Source organism: Trachypithecus francoisi, unplaced genomic scaffold (genome assembly GCF_009764315.1).
Source record: "Trachypithecus francoisi isolate TF-2019V2 unplaced genomic scaffold, Tfra_2.0 Lachesis_group1, whole genome shotgun sequence".
NCBI classification, from domain to species: Eukaryota; Metazoa; Chordata; class Mammalia; order Primates; family Cercopithecidae; genus Trachypithecus; species Trachypithecus francoisi.
The window spans coordinates 44273982-44295712 of record NW_022681454.1 but is presented as its reverse complement, the minus strand read 5'-3'; the positions used below and the strand labels follow the sequence as shown (position 1 = coordinate 44295712).

The 21731-nt window shown below is 36.1% G+C and overlaps 1 protein-coding gene across 2 annotated transcripts in view; it reads left to right on the top strand.

Moving 5' to 3' along the window:
* KCTD8 (potassium channel tetramerization domain containing 8) overlaps positions 1-21731 on the top strand; it is a 287876-nt gene that overhangs the window by 2159 nt on the left and 263986 nt on the right. The gene's annotated exons all lie outside the window — the stretch shown is intronic.

Below are 21731 nucleotides of genomic sequence, written 5' to 3'. Positions count from 1 at the left end.
TTTCGCCCCTTCGGATATTTCCGTCTCTACTCCCCCTTTCTAGAACTCAGTAGCACCCAGCTCCCAGCTGTCTTACTTGCTGAACTTTATTGATCTTGCCTTCTTGATCCAGCCCGCTCCCGGATGCTAGGGGCTCCTCTGTTTTGGAGGACAGGGTGGGAGAGACTGGGGCACAGGGCAGGGTGCATAGACCCTCCTCCATCCCTTTGCTTTCGCAGGACTGCTGGGGGTCATTTCATGTGGCCCTCAGTGGTGTCCCTGCCGAGGGCAGGATGCCATCACAAGGCGTCGCCCTGCACCGCCTGGATTACCTGCTGTTGGTGCAGCTGCCACGCGGTAGCCTCCAGTTACGGGTGGTTTTCTAGAGGGCAGGGGAGAAGCGATGAAGGTGCCCCCAGAGCCCCTCGAGGGGGCGGGGGCATAAGAGCGGCTGTGGGGAAAGGGGACTCCTTGACAATGGAAACCCAGATTTCCCCGCGTCGGTTATCTCCAGTCTGATTGCCCAGTGTTTGGGACAGGGGAGGGCGGAAGGAATTAGAAAGTTTGGATGTCTGAGTGCTCTTAGGGTTGGAGATTAGGAAGGGGTGAGGGTGGTTGGAGAGAAGGAGTTGGGGAGGGAGGGGAAGAGAGAGAGAGAAAATGATTGTGTTTCCTTCTTCAGCGCAAAAGCGGGGGTTGAGCCCACTTTCTCAGAGTGAATAAATAAAGCGATTTTCTGAAATGTGAGAGTGAGGGAATAGATATGGGAAAGCATCCGGGGTGCGTTTTGCAGTGCGCTTCCGGAGCTGGCTATGTGGAGTTCAAGAACTCTACCAAATACCACAATCTGAACCTGCACTGGGGATTGGGAGTGGGGTGAGGCTGTGGTGGGTACAATTCTCAGTGGCGTTTATAAAGTGAAAAGACAACGACTAGAGAGCGATTTGGACAAACGAAAAGCCAGCAGGAATGGCAGCAGGAACATTATTTGGCAAACGTTTTTCCTTTGGCCAGGCACAAGTTAAAACTTGCCTGTCGCGTTGGGAGAGTAGCCTTGAAATCCTGTGATGGAAATAGACCAGCTTAAAGTGTATTTATTTATTTTGGTAATTTAGTCACTACAGTAATTGGGTACTGGACAATTTTCTAGACTTTATTTTGACTGGAGAAGTGGAAGGGACTTCTTCTTGCACAGGTGCAAGCTTAACTGGAAGGTTGGCTTAGTGTTTGTATATTCTGGTAACCTTGGAAGTTGGGTGACAAACCACAGCACACAGGTTCTCAGAGGTAGACTGCTTTTTAGAAAGTAATGCTGGATTTCTTGAGACAACAGTTTCAACAGAGAAGCAAATGAAGAGTCTGTCCACTGAATTGGTAGCTAAAAAACGGTCTTAATTATATCAAAGTATTACTTGTTACACAATAAAAAGATTAATGATCAGAAAAGCCACCCAAGGGAAGATATTTTATTGCCTGTATAAAATCGACACCTCTTAAATATATATTAAGTAATTAAGCATTTTAGCACCATTTTATTCCTTATCATTGTGACCTTTATCAACAACTTTTTAGATTTTAAACCATTTAAGTCATTTCAGCATAGATTTCCAGGCATTTCAGAAAATGAGGTAAAATGAACTGTTGCCTTCCTTGTAGTTAGTGTTTTTTGTTAGAGAAGATATAAGCATGAACGTTCCGCACAGTTTTCTGAAATTTTGAAAATCTTTCTTGGTTTTGGTTTTTCTTATTCCTTTAGAAAGACGTGGACATGAGAATGATCATGGCTTTGATTATGAAGAGATAATACAAGTTATCTCTACATTAGGGAAAAAGTGTCCTTAGCATATTGAAACTGGAAACTTAGCTAATTTAACTAATGAGGTAAATTTGAGAGATATTTGAAATTCAGGATCTGTTTCACTTCTAAAGCTACAGAAGTGTTAAATAAAATATTCATATTATGAATAACTACTTTCAGAGTACTCATATTATTAATGAGCTCTGAAATTCATTCATAAAAGTCCCAGAAATCTAAGGAGACAACCTATTTTGGGAGAAAATATGCAATTCCAGATAAATTATTGTTCTTTTGAAGTGGTAAGCTAGTCATATATCAACAAAATGGAGTTGTCATTTTGAATTTTAGATGTAAAATTTGTCTTGAATATTAGAATACATATATTTATTTTATGTTTTTTACAGCTTTCATTATATTTTTACACGTTATTTTGAATGGGTTCCTTTTAATATTTTGTGAATGAAAATACATTGTAAAATGTTTGTATTTCCATCCTTTTCAGTTTAGTTGATGACAAAATGTATTTATCTTATTTGGCAAGTTTCTGTTTAAAAAGGTTATCAGTATTATTCATTAGAGCAAAATTACTGGATGACCTTGTTTGTCCACTTATGTTTTAGATGCAGAAAATAACCTTAATAACTTTTAATTTCCCTCTTAGACACACTTTTTTTCAGCAAATATTTATTTGTTGTGTGACATTTATTTAGTGTATAACAAGTATCAGTCGCTTTAACACCTTTTAGAATCTGGGTTACATGTGAACTTAGTAGTTGAAACTGTTGTAGTTTACACACTTGAGCATCAATTTTAATTCCCCACCAACCCCCGCCACCCCCACCCACACCTGAGTTTCTGCAGTAGAGGGGAAGAAAGTGTCAAATGGTCCAGTAATCCTAGATATTGCTGTTTTCCAAATGTGTGATCTTGGTTAAATTATTTACTTGTTCTCTGTCTTAGTTTCCTCACCTGTATTACAGGAGTTATCACAGTACCAGTTTTATAGGATTTGAGAATATACATGTAGTACTTGGACTAGTGCCTGACTCATAATAAAAGCTTAACAAATGTTAGCTGTTACTATTGTGAGTAGCATGTTACTGTCTTTGTTGTTCTTGTCAACATTAAATTTTAATTTTGTTTTATAGTAAGTATAATTTAATTGTAAAGTTAATGGAAAATTATTTTGCAATTAAATGATAGCATACTATACTTTCAGAATTATGAAATAACCAATTAAATAACTAATTTCTTTCCTTGAATTTAAATTTGAATTTTTCAGGCCAAGTCACCGAATGTTGCTCATCATACTCCAATTGGTTTTTCTGGATTGACTCCAACAGAACCTATTTCCGATTCAGGGCCAAGAAGTGTTTTAGCACTAGGACTTGAAACTTTGGCAATATATTCTGATAAATATTGAGCTAGATTCAGATCTCTTTAAGTGCTTGTATCCAAGTCATTGGGTTTTTATGCTCAAGGTTATATACAGGCTATTAAACTTTAATATCAGCTTCATTTGGCTACGTGAACACTTATATCTGTTCTCAGTCTTAACTCATTATTTATCAAGTGTTTTTAGTACACTGCAACATATACTGGTGCTATTAAATTCTATATTCTTCTTCTAATACTGAAGATGGATTGTCCTTTCTTGGGGTTAAAACAGTGATTTATTGTGCTTTCTGTTTTGGGGGGATGTCTGGTGAGTGTCATTTTGGCTGCCTTTAGCAGTATCTGGGAGACAAAAAAAGACATTTTATGTTGGCCATGAATTATATAGAATATAGATAACGTGCTTGGAATGTGACAGGTTGATTATCCTTAGAAAAAAACTAGTTTTATATGTTTTCTTTCTTTCTCATAATCAGTGAGTTTGCAGAAAAGGTAGTGCTGATGTATTGTTCTTCTCTTCTAATAGTACTTCAAGTTTTGAACTCCATAGTTTGGTTGAGCAGTATGTGTGTGAATGTACACATTTCACTAGGTTGTACTTGATATTCTTTATGTTTGGTATATCTTTTGTTTGTTTGTTTGATACATATCAATGCCAGATCTAGGAATTAATGCTGTTACTGAACTGGGCTGTTAAATGTAATTTGTCTTAATGGATTTTTATATCCACTCTTTCAAATTCATTTGATTTATTTCACTGTGTTGAGTTGAAGAAAGCTAGTTGAGTTGAAAATACTAAAACAGCTATTCAATCTTGTGCTAGCATGTTTGCTGAATTTAAGAGCTTTCTAAGAAACATCTTTAAAAATCATTCTGTTTAGGTGAATGCCATTAAAATTGCATCTTTTATGAGTCCAAAAATACTTCTTTGATTACCAAACATCATTTTATGGAAGTTAATTTTGTTAACCACAATTGTAAAAGTTGATTCTTTTTCTCCCGAGTTACTACTTATTTTTACAATGACAGTGTGAAAATTTTCTCTGCATTCACGTGGCTGAATGACTTTTGAATTACTGAGGAATAAACAAAAGGAGAGGATAACTTTTTAAAACATCAAGATTCTGATTTAATGCAACTAGTTCCAGTAATAAAGCAGTTAAATGACAAAAATCTTGGAGTGCAAAAAGTTTAGAGGCTGTGCTATGACGCTGATTGTTGTTTAATGACATTGAACTTTTATATCTGGCATAGTTCTGTCTTTGAACTTATCTTTTTTTATATGGCTATGGCTTTGGCTTTCCCTGTCACCCTTTTCAGCTTTGTGTGGGTCAATCTTTATGCAGATAATGAAGCTGAAAAACTAAGTGGCTACAAGCTTTATTTGACAAGGTTCTTTCCCTTGTAGCTGAGGATGCTAGGACTTGCAATTTGTGTGTGTGTATGTGTGTGTGTATACCTTAGTTAAGAAGCAAAAACCTCTTTGGAAAAAAGAGAAATATGTATAAAACCAGTATTTAATTATTATCTATTCTACTGTCATAAATTATTAACTGGAATTTGTTTAAAAATCTGAAAAATGATTGCTTGTCATTTAAAAGTCACCCATTTTATACTTAATAATTTTTTTAATTTTTTAGTTTTTGGTACAGAATCTCGCTCTGTCACCCAGGCTGGAGTGCAGTGGCGTGACTCAACTCACTGCAACCTCCACCTCCCGGGTTCAAGTAATTCTCCTGCCTCAGTCTCTTAAGTAACTGGGATTATAGACACCTGCCACCACGCTCAGCTAATTTTTGTATTTTTAGTAGAGATGGGGTTTCATCATGTTGGCCAGGCTGGTCTTGAACTCCTGACCTCAGGTGATCCACTTGCCTAGGCCTCCCAAAGTGCTGGGATTACAGGCGTGAGCCACCGTGCCTGGTCATAATTTTATATATAGTTCATTGATAATCTATATTTTAAGATTGCTAAGAGGGTACATTTCAAATGTTCTCATTACAAAAAATAAGATTAAATAATTTTAAAATCATAAAAGTAGCACATGTAGTTTTAGGGACCTGTTAAAACAAAAAGTGCAGTTTTAATCAGCACCACTAGTAAGTGTCAATAAAATCTTGATTCATTTCCTTCCAGTCTTTTTTCTATGTACATGTAGATAAAAAGACATATTTTTAAAAAGTCATGGTAATACTATATAGGTGGTTTATATGCTGTCCTTTTTTGGTTTATTTGGTTTTATACATTTAATAAGTTTACACATTTAATGAAATTTCCCCCATGACATTAAAATTTTTATTGACATCTTAAATAACAAAAGTACAATACATATACATTGCCACAGTTTTATAAATATTGATATTGAATATTTTGTTTGTAAGCTCAGAAAAAAAATTGATTATTTCAAGATACAGAATCTGTTAAAAAAATTTACCATCACATTTATTATCACTTAATTTTATGCTAAATGTTTTGCATACATTATTTATTTATTTATTTTTATTATACTTTAAGTTCTAGGGTACATGTGCACAACGTGCAGATTTGTTACATATGTATATATGAGCCATGTTGGTGTGCTGCACCCATTAACTCGTCATTTACATTAGGTATATCTCCTAATGCTATCCCTCCCCCTCCCCCCTCCCCACAATAGGACCCGGTGTGTGATGTTCCCCTTCCTATGTCCAAGTGATCTCATTGTTCAATTCCCACCTATGAGTGAGAACATGCAGTGTTTGGTTTTCTGTTCTTGTGATAGTTTACTGAGAATGATGGTTTCCAGCTGCATCCATGTCCCTACAAAGGACACAAACTCATCCTTTTTTATGGCTGCATAGTATTCCATGGTGTGTATGTGCCACATTTTCTTAATTCATTCTGTCACTGATGGACATTTGGTTTGAGTCTAAGTCTTTGCTATTGTGAATAGTGCCGCAATAAACATATGTGTGCATGTATCTTTATAGCAGCATGACTTATAATCCTTTGGGTATATCCCCAGTAATGGGATGGCTGGGTCGAATGGTATTTCTAGTTCTAGATCCTTGAGGAATCACCACACTGTTTTCCACAATGGTTGAGCTAGTTTACAGAAATAGGAACACTTTAATACTGTTGGTGGGACTGTATATCTTGTTTATTTCTTATAACATTCCTTGAGCTTGACATTAGTTCTCTAATAGTTCGGTTAGAAAACTATGATTTAGAACATTAAGTAACATCCCTGGTTCTTAGAGCTTGTATAGGGCTGAGCTGGGATTTGAATAATTCTGTCTTATGTCAAAGCCCTTACTCTTAAAACATTGAAAAATAATGCCTGTTTCCTGCAGTCAATTTGACAAATATATTTCGGTGTCTACTGAGTACTTAGAACTTCTATTTATAAGCAAGAAAGTGTGGTGTGAAATGTTTATGAGTGAACACAAAATTTTAAAATTTATGTTAAATTTTAATAGCAATATAGTAAATAGTCTTTACTTGCTAGAAGGGTTATTTTATGGATTAATGCTACCGTATTCATAAATATTTTTATAATTAAAGAAAATAAAACATTTGACTCAATTTAACACTTTTTTGGGGGGTAACCAAGTTATAGGTTTGATAAACCAGTAATACCTGTAGGCTCGATAAACTGACTTAAATTTAACGTGCATTTTTTTTTTAATAGTATGAGGCACCAGAGGTTTTGCAAGGACTTACCTAAAGATCAGAATAATTTTATTTATAAGATTTCAAAGTCATTCCAACAAGTAAATTAGCTACTTTATAATTTGTAAGTATAATGGGAAATATAGGTGTCATCTGCCTATCAGCTATATAGATCTCATTATTAGCTTCTGTTAATGATGCCAGTTTCTGATTAGTGTCTGATTCTCATGCAAATTTAGTTGTATTTTGCTTTTTTAACAAATGAAAATACATGAAGTATTCTATGCTGAGTGTATATCATTTAGAATTTTATTCCCTGACCTGTGGGCTTTTCGGTGTACCCCTTGGCATCGTAGCCATGTAATGCTAAGTGAACCCCTGCTGTAGAATCCTTCACACTTCTTTTCCTGGTGCACTAGGATAGGTCCCTCATTGTGCTTCCTACAATATGTAATGATCTTTTCACATGTTGATCTTCTACAGTAGCTTTCTCTCTCTCTGTGCCTGCGAGTGGTGTTCTCAGCCCCTCAGGGCAGAGGCTAAGGCCACATTAAGAACTTAAAAATATTTGTTTTCTGAATGAAAGTGTGAATTAAGGAATGAACTAGAGATGTTGGAATTTCCATTAGGTTGTCACTGAATTTGAGGTTAAGTTTCACTTCAACTTTAAAGTGCATTTATGGAACAACTACCAGGCTAAAGCGTGGGTAAATCATACAAATATGAATAAGACAGAGACCTTGTGTTTAAGGTGATCACAATAAACTTTATATCATTGTGAATTATGTTATAGAGAGGTTATTTAGTATGTTAACAAGAGGGGAAAAAGCAGGATTAATGACATGAGAAGTTGTTACATAAGCACCTATACGAAATGAAAATAAGTAAAATGTTAACTAAAATATGGGACAGATTAAAATAATGTTATAAGTGAAGTTCTTAGATTTGTAAACACACACATGCATGTGCACACGCACACTTCTTTATATTTAATTATTGGTGGAAGCTGGGTGTGGTGGCTCACACCTGTAATCCTAGCACTTTGGGAGGCCAAGGTGGGTGGATCACCTGAGGTCGGGAGTTCGAGACCAGCCTGGCCAACATGGAAAATCCCATCTCTACTAAAAATGCAAAAAATTAACTGGGCGTCATGGCGGACACCTGTAATCCCAGCTACTTGGGAGGCTGAGGCAGGAGAATTGCTTGAACCCGGGAGGCAGAGGTTGCAGTGAACTAAGATCGCATCATTGCACTCCAGCATGGGCGACAGAGTGAGACTCTGTCAAAAAAATAAAAGTAAATAAATAAATAAATAAATAAATGATTGGTGGAATAGAAGTTGTGAGGGATCAAAAATTAAGTGACTTCATTAGTTTAGAGTGTTGGACAAATGTTCCATACCCCAAGCCTACCTACAACCACAGGTAGTGTTGAGTATTTGCTTTAAAAAAAATCTTAGATGCAAAGAGAATATTGCCTCCTTACATAGACTTTATTGTAGAAATTAAATATAGGAAGTATCTGATAATACTGATAAGGTATCTGTAAAAGTGAGGATCCAGTTAATTCTATCTTATAATCTTGATTCATTTTTAAAAAGGCATCTTAAAATGTATTTAACAGGTATTACTGTTTAATAATCAATATTAAAATATTAGTGTTACTTATGTTTCTTTACCTTGTGTCAAAGTAGTTAATGAAAATAAACCAACTTTGCTGGTAATAACAACAGGCAGCTTCATGATTCCTAATTGGACATATATTAGTGTGTCCAATTATAATATACAATAATACAATACTATACAACAATATAACACAATAATATTCTGTGCTTATTCAACATTAAACTTAGTTAAATGTATGTTCAACAGTTAACTTAGAATATTATTTCTACCATATTGTAACCAGTCTCCCATCAAACCCTGCTTTTATAGGGGAAAAAAGCAAATAATATGGAATATTAAAGCATATGGAATAAAAAGCAAATAAAATGGAAGAAACTAATATAATAAAGAAATATGTAGTATTGACTTAATATCACCAGAATAGTGAATGATTTAACCACTCAGTTTTATTATTTTGGTTGATTTCACCAGTTACTGTATCAAAAACCTTGAGAATAAGATTCATATTATATTGCTCTTTCTTATCATTTGGCATAATTAGGTGTGCTTTCTAATTTTTGGTATAAGTAAAATAAGGAGAGTAGTACCATGTTTATGGAGTAACAATGCCAGAATATGTTGGTCTCTACTTCTAAGAGGTGACTAGTTGAACACAATGAATGTTTTAATTCTTCTAAATCAGATTCCTTGAAAAATTTTGGCTCTAGCTTTGAGATCTTGGGAAAATAATTTCATGCTCCCTCCTGAAGGGAAAGTGAGAAAAACAATCATATTCACTTGAAAGCTTTGTTATGAGGATCAAATAAAGCAATCCATACTTAGAATGGTATCAGGCACAAATGGTATCAGGGACAAATTAAAAGCTCAATACATGTTAGCCTTTGCCATTTATTAATTTAAGGACCTCAGAAAAATACACAGGCAATCCCATTTCTTTACAATAATTCTCAGTACCAGATTTCTTCTCTTTTTCTTTTTAAGGAAGTTGAAAGGAACTCCTATCGAAAAGCTGCCCTGAAAAGGTCCTGTTATCATTAATGAGTTCTTTTTAAAATTATTGACCTGCTAAGTATAAAATAAATTGTAACTTATTTTTAAATAAGTCTATTCTTGTTGGTTTTTCATTGATTAGGTGGAAAAAATTTACTCTTCCAGGTCGAGTGCTGGTCACTGGTTAATTATGACACAATTAAAAATAATACTTATAGTCAATAGAAATTGTCTCAAACTCTGGGACAAAGCACTTCTTAATCATAATCTTTATTTATATTTCTGATGAGGGCTTTTAGTTTGCATTTTCAACAGTTTTACACAAAATAACAAATTGTCACAGAGCCAGGTGGGCTCAAACACTGCCCAAAGTCTAGGCATTTGGCCAAAATTTCAGGCTAGATTTTGGATTCAAATACATATCTTCACAATTTTAAGAAAACTATGGTTTTTTTTTTTTTTTTTTTTTTTTTTTGAGACGGAGTCTCGCTCTGTCGCCAGGGCTGGAGTGCAGTGGCCGGATCTCAGCTCACTGCAAGCTCCGCCTCCCGGGTTTACGCCATTCTCCTGCCTCAGCCTCCACAGTAGCTGGGACTACAGGCGCCCGCCACCTCGCCCGGCTAGATTTTTGTATTTTTTAGTAGAGACGGGGTTTCACCGTGTTAGCCAGGATGGTCTCGATCTCCTGAGCTCGTGATCCGCCCGTCTCGGCCTCCCAAAGTGCTGGGATTACAGGCTTGAGCCACCGCGCCCGGCCAGAAAACTATGTTAGCTGTCAACTCAATCAGCTCTTATTGAAACCACTCTGACATATTTTCAATATAAGTTTTCTAGTTGCTTAAGTCCAGGTGTTTGAAGAAAGCAGAGAGATCTGAGGCAGGTGCTGGCAGACATTCAGAAATAATTCTCTAATATTCTGATCTCTTTTCTTCTGGTTGGTGAGTCTGCACCTAGCATGTCTCCTTGCAGGTGGATAATAAGGATTCGTACATATGATTCCAAAGTGACTTTTGCTTTTGATAAGAAAAGTTACTACAGTGGCAGCTTTATAGTGAGTGGTGGGAGGTAGCAGGTGTGGTGGTTGCAAATTATTGGTGTCATTTATATGGTGGTTTTGGGGATGAATCCTTCAATGGTGATTCTAATTTAGAGTAAAAAAGAGATTTAGCAATGAAAGTCCTTGGGCTATATTCTTAATCTTCATCACTATGTAGATTTATTTTATTTTGTGGTTCTTTACTTTTCTATACTTCAGTTCTTCAGAGAGAAAATGGTAGAAATTGATCGTCTCTTTCACCTTATCTCCACATAATGCCATAAGTATTGCGTGCCAAGTAATCTGTGCTAAATGAAATAGAGTGTTTGTCCTTACTTTAGTGTGTCAGGCTGTCATTTCCTTTAAAAATGTGTTGAGTATATTGCTATTAATAAAACATTTATTGAGGTGAAACACCTTTTCATGCTCTATTTCATTTAACGATTTTCAAAAAAATCAGAAACATAAAATCTATCAAACTGAGGGAAATCCAGATTAGATTAATTTTAAGGTACTGAATCATATCTCTTCTTCAGTTCATTTATATTTATTCATGTATTCATTAACCAGTATTATAAACTAAGCAGCCTCTTAGATATTGAAGGTGTGGTAGTAAACAGTAGTGAACATATTTCCTACCTTTCATGACTGGGACCATGACATTTGTAGGATATGTACTTTCTCTGACTTCAGATTGTACATGGTAGGTGAATGGCATGCTGAATAGATACATAACATAAAAATTGTGAGGCTCTGTGTGATGGCTAAAGCTCATGGCTGAAGAGTATCTCCTACTACTGACCACAAAGTCTAGGCATGAGGATGTGTTTGTGTGTGTGTGTGGACACACATACAAGCATGTTTTGGGAGAGCATTAGTATGACTCTGCAACTACTACTGGCTATTAAAAACATTTGCCCTCTGAACTGTGATTGAATAGTGACCAATTTATGTTAGAAATGAGACATAGTTAACATTGATCCTTTGCTAAAAATGGCCTGTTTAGAGAAAAATTGAGTATTTTGCAAGTGATAATCTTTCTGGCCTCTGTATTATACCTGACTCCTTTTCTGAGAAATTTTACCATGCGCAGAAATGTAAAATCTATTCAAAAGTCCAGATTTTGCCATATTTCTTATAAATATTGCCTATTTCCTGTGAAGAAATCCTGAAGTCAAATTAAAATGAAGACGTCTCCTGGTTACCGTTGACAAATATTCTATATTTGTGATTAAATTAGAATTTGAAATGGTTTTGGTGTATTCCTTTTTATTTCAGTCAAGTGGACCTGTGATGGGTGATTTAGCATGCTTCATAGACAGTGGGAGAAAGATAATTGCTATGTAATAGAAGATACGGACCTTGTTAACAATAGTTAATGCTGCTAGCAAATGGCACCAAGAATAAATATTCTAGGAATCTCAGCATGAAAGTTGCTATAGCTTAGTGTAATAATTTACTTTTCTTCTACTGAACTAATGTGTTTCTAAAGCATGAAGGAACCATTTTGATACTTCAGTTTTTACTTACTGTTTTAGCATGTTTAGATTGTGAAATAAACTTTCACAATGTCTGTTTTATAGCTGCCACTCTCAAGCCATATTTATCATAATTATACTTTGTTATTTAGCATTCATACTGTGAAACTCAGTAATATCCAGTGTTCGGTTAACCTAAAATAAAAGAAAAGGAGAAAAAAGATTTACCCCATTGTTTTAGTATAATCACCTGAGTCTAGGGACTAATGGTTATATTTTTTGTTAAATTGCATGCAATATTTTATGCATCGAATTATGTTCTCCTCCCAAAATATTTTGAAGTCCTAGCCCTGCCTCCCCACCACCTCAGAATATGACCTTTTTCAGAAGCACTGCTTTACAGAGGGAATCAAGTTAAAATGCAGTCCTTAGGGTACGCCCTAATTTAATATGACTAGTATCCTTATCAAAAGGGGAAATTTGTACTCAGGATAGAGACAGACATGCACACACACATGGGGAGAACACCATGTGAACATGAGGGTAGAGGTAGAAGTGATGTTTCTACAGGAATGATGTTTCCTATACAGGTGATGTTTCAGGAATGCTAAAAATTACTAGCAATCCACCAGAATCTAGGAGAGAAGCATGGAACAGATTTCCCCTCATGGCTCTCAGGAGGAATCAACCTTGCCAACACCTTGATCGTGGACTCGCAGCCTTCAGAACTTTGAGATAATACATTTCTGTTGTTGCAACCACCCTTTGTGGTACTTTGTTATAACAGCCCTAGCAAACTACTATGGTAGTTTTCAAAGTCTTTATCTTGTAAAAAATCTGGGAAAAGCTTGAACAGGCAATGTTTTTCAAGTTCTCTCTATTTTTCAGAGGTCTTAGTTACAGACAACAAACTTCACTCTTGCTAGTTTAGGCTGGGAAGGATTTATTAAGTATAATGTATTGCTCACAGATTGACTGGGAGGGCTGAGCTTCCAGGAATGATTTGCAACCACATCCTAGAATAGGACTACCAGGGGACTTACTGTCCTGCAAGGACCTGGGAGCTCAGAATCAGGAAGCCAGGTGTAGCTACAGGATCTAGCTCCACCATCTGTGCCATCATCCATGCCAGTTAAAGTAAGATCATCAACTTACTTCCTGTTTCCCCCATGCCTCAGTTTACCAGAGTGGTTGTACAAACTGAATCACTTATGGAACCCAGGTCACAAGAGGGTGTAGAAAATATAGCTTTTAAAACAAAACAATAGCAACAAATTTTCCTAGCACACTATCATCATTGGTCTGTGAAAAGACTTATTATTGAAGTTTAAACTGTTTGATCTCTACCACTTCATCTCCCATAGGTAACTAGTCTAATATATTGAATGCAGATCCTTATGTTTATATGTGTTCTTGGACAATGAGTATTCTGTCTCGCTTATGTTTTTAATTTATATATATATGATATCTCTCTCATTAGTGCTTTCTTTTTAAGAGCACTTCATTTTCATGTGCCTATCTAAGCTAATTGGTTGGTTCTAAGGGTGGAATGTTACTTCCTAGTGTGTATTTTACCTAACTAAACTCTTCCCTGCTGATCTGTACTCAGGTTGCCTTCAGTCTGATCATGGTCACATCCAGTGTGGACCTGTGTGAGAATTCTTTAGGCAGGGAATTGCTGGGACGCTGGGTATGCTTATATGTCATTTGACTAAATATTGTCAGATTGCTGTACAAATGAGAGCACGTCTACATTCCCAGCAGCAGTACATGAGGATTCTGTCATTTCCACTTCCTTGCCAACACTTTGCAAAATTCAGTTTTCTAATTGTTGCAAGAGTAAAGTTAAATGTGATATTTGATTGTTTATTTAAATTTCATTGTTCTGATTACTTATGATGGGAATGTAGTTTTTAAAAGCTCTCCAGTCTTTTTAAATTAAAAAGGTAGAAAGATTTTGAGTGAGCTGGCCGAAAGGATCCACTACACTCTATCTCTTTGGATACGGATATGGTTTGGCTGTGTCCCCACCCAAATCTCATCTTGAATTGTAGCCCTCATAATTCCCATGTGTTGTGGGAGGGACTCTGTGGGAGGTAATTGAATCATGGGGACATGTCTTTCCCATGCTATTCTCATGATAGTGAATAAATCTCATGAGGTCTGATGGTTTTATAAAGGGGAGTTTCCCTGCATGGACTCTTTGGCCTGCCGCCATGTAAGACGTGACCTAACTCCTCATTTGCCTTCTGCCATGATTGTGAGGCCTCCCCAGCCATGTGGAACTGTGAGGCTTCTTTCCTTTGTAAATTACCCAGTCTTGGGTATGTTTTTATTATCAGCATGAGAACAGACAAATACAGCTGCCTTCTTTCCCTATTAAAATTCTCACCACAGTAATAGTATTATCAACCCATGTTCCTGCCTAATATGATGAAACTGCCCTTCATGCAAATGAATATTTACTAACGTTCTCCAAAAAGGGAGACCCCCAAGCCTCATCAGCCTGCCTTCCTCAATCCTCGTCAGCTAGCCTGCCATCTTTGGGCTATGTACAGTAAGTACATTGTATGAGGTCTGAATGTGATTACTTGTGAAATGGTCACCTGTGGGCATTATATTAATATATGTTACTTGCCCCCCAAAGCATTCAATAAATAATATTGAATAGGACCAAGATAGCTTCACTGAAAGCTTTTGTTCCTAGAATGGGAAAATGAGAAAGTCACAGCAGCCACAGGTCAATAGCAAATCCTGCTGTGCAGACATAACAGATTCCTTTTTCTGACAACAGAATACATTTTTTGTTAAATATGTCTGGCAGCACTTAGTTCTGCCATTGAGTAAAACTTTCTTGCCTGTTGTTTGTCCTTCTGGTTCCTTTCTTTGCCTTCTGGAAGATTCTTTTCTGTTAATTGTTCTTGGCCACCTCTCAAGGCTCATTGGGCAGTGTATATTCTCCTTGCCTCTGCAGAAATACACAGCTCCTTTTCCAACTTGCAGGTATGGGACTTGTGAGTTGCTTGAAGGGTTAAATAACCTAGGCTATTTATGTCCAATCTTGAAGTTTCTTTGATTAAAAAAAAATCTTTCAAAATCATTGTGCACTTCTGGACAGTTTCAGGAGTGAATTAAGGGAAACAAAAATCTTGAGTAATGTAATATTTAGGGTTGAAGGCTCTTTATTTTATGGCCTCTGTGAATCATTCATTTTCTCTTCTTAAATTAATGGTTTTGGAGGAAGGTGCCAGCTTTGTCAGCAGAGCAGTGGCCTTTGTGTGAAAGAGCACCAGTCATACCTTTTGCTAAGGCTGCAGTTTTGTGGTCTTTGCTTAGATGTTGTCATTTTTTTAAAGTTTATATTATGAAAATTTAAACATCGTGGAAAAAGAGTTGTTTATAAAAACTCCCACATATGCACCTGGTACTTTCAACAATAACCGAAACATCACTTCATGTCTGTTTCTTTTTTGCTGAAGAACTTTAAACAAACCCCAAATATTATGTAATTTTACCCCTACATACTTAAGTATCTAAAAAATGCCTATTAAAGAACATATAACCACTATTCTATTATCAACCCTAGCAGGATAAATAATATTTCTTGGCAATATCTGATACATCATTCATAATCATATTTCCAAGATTGTCTCAAAAATATTTTATAGCCTTTTTAAAAATAAAGCTCAGGGCTATACATCGTATTTTTATGTCTTTTTTTCTGTTAATATGAGATAGTCTCTCCTCTTTGATTCTCACTCTGTCCATCTCAGTTTCTCTTTACATGTAATGCCATCAATTTGTTTACAGAAGAAGGTCTTGTTGAGCTGATTAATGTCCCCTCTTCTGAATATATGGCTGCTTGCTTTCTTGTAGTATCATTTAAATTGTTCTTCTGTACCAGTATTTTCTGTAAGTGGGCATTGACTCGACCTTGACTATATTCAACTTCGTTTGTCTTTTGGCAAAACTATTTATAGGTGATTCTGTGCTAATTTGCCCCACTAATCAGTTGATGTGAGTGGTGGCAGTCAAATCCCTTCATTGTAACTTTGCATCAAACATTTATTTGATAGTTGTATGATTGAATACAATTGCCTGATTCAAGTATTACCATAAGGGATACCAAATTGTGGTTTTCTAATTTGTGTTTTCCATATTTATTAGCTGGAATGTTGTAATGAAGAACTTTCTCTGAAGAACCGTTTCAAATACTGCTCACAGAGGAAAGGCAGGGCAAATGCTTAAGTATTTCTTTTTCATAGCCAGTTTTCACAGTGGGAGGACAACCGATCACCTATAGAAGCCTGTCTCAATGGGATCAGGAAATTTGTTTGTACCCACCTAGCCTCCTTTTGCTAGTATGCAGCAGGCACATCTGCCATATCCTGCACACCCGGTGCTTCATTTGAATTTGGAAAGAATATCTGAAAGACTTGTAATTTTTATTGAAATACCTACAACTGTATTCATATTCATACACATTTCATTTCTGCAAAAACATCGTTGCATAACTCCCCTTATGGCATTTCTTTACATATTAATGTGTATGTCATAGAAATGAGACTGGTAATTTTAATCTCATAATTTCCAGTGCTTATTTGCAAGTTATCAATGAGGAAAAGTATAGGAAGTAGGATTTCAGTTTGGATAATAAAAAATACCTGGAGAATATTTATATTGTTGAAGTATATAATCTTAAAATGGTCATATTAGAATCTAGAATACAGGAATATCTGTTAAATTGTTAGACAATTATGTCAGGCCTCTGAGCCCAAGCCAAGCCATCACATCCCCTGTGACTTGCTCGTACAAGCTCAGATGGCCTGAAGTAACTGAAGAATCACAAAAGAAGTGCAAATGCCCTGCCTCACCTTAACTGATGACATTCCACCACAAAAGAAGTGAAAATGGCCGGGCCTTGCCTTAAGTGATGATATTATCTTGTGAAATTCCTTTTCTGGGCTCATCCTGGCTCAAAAAGCTCCCCCACTTGAGCACCTTGTGACCCCTACTCCTGCCTGCCAGAGAACAACCCCCCTTTGACTGTAATTTTCCTTTACCCACCCAAATCCTATAAAATGGCCCCACCCTTATCTCCCTTTGCTGACTCTCTTTTCGGACTCAGCCCACCTGCGCCCAGGTGAAATAAACAGCCATGTTGCTTACACAAAGCCTGTTTGGTGGTCTCTTCACATGGACGCGCATGACAAATTATAGTTGTAGTTGTGATAAAGAGCATAAGGATTCTGGCAAGGATTAGAGAAAAATCCGAAATCTTGGCTTACCTTTTGTTTTTGCTACTTTATAGTTATTAATTTCATGAAAATCACTTAAATTCCTTGAGATTATTTCCCCATCTCCCATTTGAGGAATGATGTGAGCATAAAAGAGAAGACACTGGCTAGGTGTTTTTAGCATCTCAGTTTAATTGTACTATATAAATTGAGTCAGGAGTGAAAAGAACCCATAAATTGCTTTGAAGTAAAATACAAGGAAGAAAGTAGATTAGAAGCTATTCTGCTCTTCATAATTTAGGTAAGATACAAGTTGAAGTTCTGTGCAAGCTACTTGCCAGGTGAATAGCTTTTGCCTGTCATTGGAATATGAACTTAAATCAGTGAAGTGCAAGATATAGGGTAGATAGAGGGCAATTATAGACAGTGATAATACCTGTAAATTGTAATAAATAATCCCACAAAATCCCCTGAATGACAGCAATTACTAGGTGACTTCAAACTCCTCAGAGAAATTCCTTGTGAATCCTCAAGTGGGTGTTCTGGCCAGCCAAGTTAAGGGGGATAATTTCACACTAGATTTGGTCTCTCTTTCCTATGGAGTAAAGTCTTGCACTGTGTCTGATAGTACTATTTCTTGTGTGAAGTAGTGAAAGATGGTATGTTAGGTAGACTTTTACAACTGATGATTTCTTCAGTTAGAGACAGTGCTTTCTTCTTTTATTCAACTTGCTCCCCATGCTCATTAAAGCCTCACACTATGTCTGGCAGCAAGTTGTCACTTAGCAAATATTTATTGATTTAAGTAGGGAAGCTGTGTGATGAGTGAGTGGAGACATCTTATGACTGGGTTTAGGAGTGTTCTCGAGTAAACCAGGGCTGTATTTATACCCTATTTCCTTTAGTTAATAACTGTGTGACTTTGGCTAAGTCATTTATTTGCTCTGTACTTTGGTTTCCCTTTTGTAAAATTATCAGAATAATAGTACATATTTCAGAGAGTTGCTCCGAGAATTAAATGATGTGACGTATAGAAAGTACTTGGCACAGTACCTTTTGCAAAGTCAAGGCTCACTAAAGTTAACTATTTTACTTATTATTTATAGACAATTATGGTGAAACAGAGAAGGAGGTAATTGCCTTGAACTGAATGGAGAGTTCAGGGAAGGCATTAGAGAAAAGGTGACATGCAAATTATTGACAGAAATGTGGGCATTCATGTAAGAGAGCTTGGGAGCTTTGCTAGTTCATGCAAAAATGGCATGTTCGGGGGATAGTTTGATTTGGCTGGATATCAGGGGATGTGTTGGAAGAAAAATCTGGAAATGTAGGCAAAGGAAATATGATGTAGCACATTCGATATCCGGCAAAGGATTTTATATCAGAATGTGCATTTTCAAAAAGCAACTGTGGCACCAGACTGCACATAGAATTGGGGAAACTAAATTTGTTTGGATAGTTGGTGGGTATTGAAAATGTTGAGTCTAGAGATGAGTCAGATGAGCATTAGTGGAGATAGGGAGTAAGGGACGAATTCTAGTGCTATATAGGTGGTATAAACAAATGAACTTTGGGAGGAAGGAAGTAAGACACCTGGCAGCTAGCCTGTGATTGGCCCATGTCTTTTACCAGGGATATGTCTTGTGGGGAAACAAGAGGAAATAGGTGACCCAGTCTAATCTCCATGTCAACTGGCTGGCCAAGTGAAAGATGAATGATATTTCTAGAAGGAAGAGACCTTATCTAGTGACGCCCTTTACCATATATCCCTAGTTAGGGGATGTCTTTTAGTAAGTAAGTACAGAATCTATGGGGTATGGCTCACTGGAGAATATCATATAAACCATTTTTCTTTGGGAGTGTAAAATTTAGACTTATATACTCCCGTCTGTGAAGAGCTCCATAAAACCTCCCTTGAATTACTCATCAGTCATTCTGGGTCAGAGAATGAATGTCCCATGTGGGACAGAAGAAACTGGGAAACCGAATAGGATGTCCCAGACCTCTCTTCGTTTCATCTAGTCCTGCACTTTTGAAATTTTTAATGAAAGTTTATACTCTTATCTCCAATTCATGGGAGTCTGATTAGATCATCTGCTTCTGTGTTTTAGGTCAGACTTTATGATCTATTGGATGTGGAGAAGACTGAGAAAAAGATACAGGGAATGACTCCAGAGTTGGTGATAAGTAGAGAGGGAAGATAATGGGATTGATCTCATTTGTGGATTCTTAGTGTGGGTGTTATGAAGAACAGATCAGAGCTAGTTAATGCTGATAAAAGCATAGTTGATGCAACCAGTTGCTTCTTCCAGAATGGGTAAAAAAATAAATAAAGCTGTATTAGTCTGAGGTACTTGTAGTAGTATCACCTGGGATGCTGGTAAAACTTGAGCATTTGTTTCCTACTGAATTCACATCTCTGGGGATAGTGCTTCGGATATTCTCTAAGAGGCATCCCATATTGTTTTAGAACATGTTTAATATAAACAGGAGGATTCTGAGAAAAATTATGGTCTCACTAAACTATTAAGTGAAAAGAGGACAGAGATCTGTATGTATAGAATGCTGTTAACCATATTTAAAAAGAAGCAAATAAATGTCCATTCATTAAAAAACATGGAAGGAAATGCACTTAATTGTATCTATGTTGTAGGATAATGGATATAAATAACTTATGTTTTTTACAAATCTTTTAATTGCAACTTTTATTTATTTTATAATTAAAATAAATTGTAATTATTAAAAAAAGAAGAGCTAATAAATAATATATATTTCTATATAGTAGATTATAGATGTACAGAAATAAAATACTGGCTTCAATAAAATGCTTTAATAAGGATAAAAGAGAGAAAGGACATAAAGACTTTTTAACTTGAGTTAGATATAGAGGGAAGGGAATTTGAGAGGAACATGTAAAAGTAGACCTTTGTGAAAATCAAATCTCATGTTCTGTATTTCATAATTTTGTCTAGGGAAGCCCATGCTCTTATATTCCAGAGATTACAGATGTTGAAGCTCGACTTTTAGCCACTTTTTTGACCAACAGCTAAACTGCCAAGGTGTCGTGGAACAAATAATAAAAAATTACAAATCATTTAACAGGATCAATACGGTGATGTGAAGGAAACATCAGTCGGAAAAATGCTAGGGTCACAAATCCCAGTTTTGTTAAGAAAATCCAAAAGACCATCTTAGAGGAATGACTGAAAAATGCCATGTATTTCTGGTCACCTGAGTATATCTGTCAAAGGGTATCTGGGTAAGAATTGGATACAGAAGACTAGAATATTCTTTGGAAGACAAAGAGTAAGGATTTTGTTGTTATGGTTGTTGTTTTTTAAATTAAATTTTTCATGAAGCTCAGCCTTGCCAGATTCTAGTGACTGTATCAAATTCACAGATATTGATTTGGTAATCATTGTAGACTAGACTCTTGAGAGAAGGGTATGAAAATGTTGTATCATAGATATCATCCTTACCTTAGGGAATTTACAATATAGGGGGAGAAACAAAATAAATAAGATCTTGATCCTGAAGATAATAGCAAATATTAAAGATACTGAGACAAGGGAAGACATGAAGGGAGTGGATTGTAACAAGAAAGACCTTTGGGAAAAGGGATGGATAGGAGAGAAACGGAAGAAATAATTATTGTGCTTTTGTGAGAATGGGGGTATATGAGAACTTTCTATGCTTTCTATTCAGTTTTGCTGTGAACCTAAAACTGCTTTAAAATAGTTTATTAATTTAAAAGAAACAAAAACAAATTTTAAAAATTAAGAGGGATTAACTTTATCAGTGGTTGCTTAATACCTCTTCTTACATATCATAGTTTTTATTGTTATTGTAAATTGTATTTTAAAAGTTTGGTTATTGAAGTACAGTTTGTTTTTATATAATTTTGTATTCGTTTTTTACTTCTAATAAGTTCATAGGTTCTCTTAAATATTCTGTGTAAATAATCATAGAGTCTGCAATTAATGACAAGAAAAAAGAAAGATAAATAACCGTCAGGGCTTATAGACTTGTGATTACTAAGTGCAAGGGAGGTGGGGAGGTAGAGTAAAAGGTGAGTCTAATGCTTCAGTGGTTAGTGCCTAAGAGAGCTTACTGGAATATGGAAGTTGAGAGGAAAAACTGATTTAGGAACAGGAGGGAAATAGTGAGTCTAGTTTATTATATTACATTGGATATTAAAGTCATAACCAAATCCATGAGAATTTTTACATCTATTGTCTTCAAAACATGCCCTCGTGGAAGGAGGTTTACCAATAAACATTCTAGGTAGAAGGATCACCAAGGGGAGACAAAAAGGTTGGTGATGGAGCACAATTTGGCGCCACATATTTTTCTGGTCACTAATTCAGGACAACAAAGATAGGCCATACACTATGTACACATATTTGCTCCACCTCTAGAACTACTAGTTCAGAATTTCATGGGTTGTAACACACTACCTTTCCAACTTGTGTAATTACTCTAATACAACTTTCTTTCAATATATACTTTCTTTCAATCCATCTGTCTTTTGTTCACTGCCCT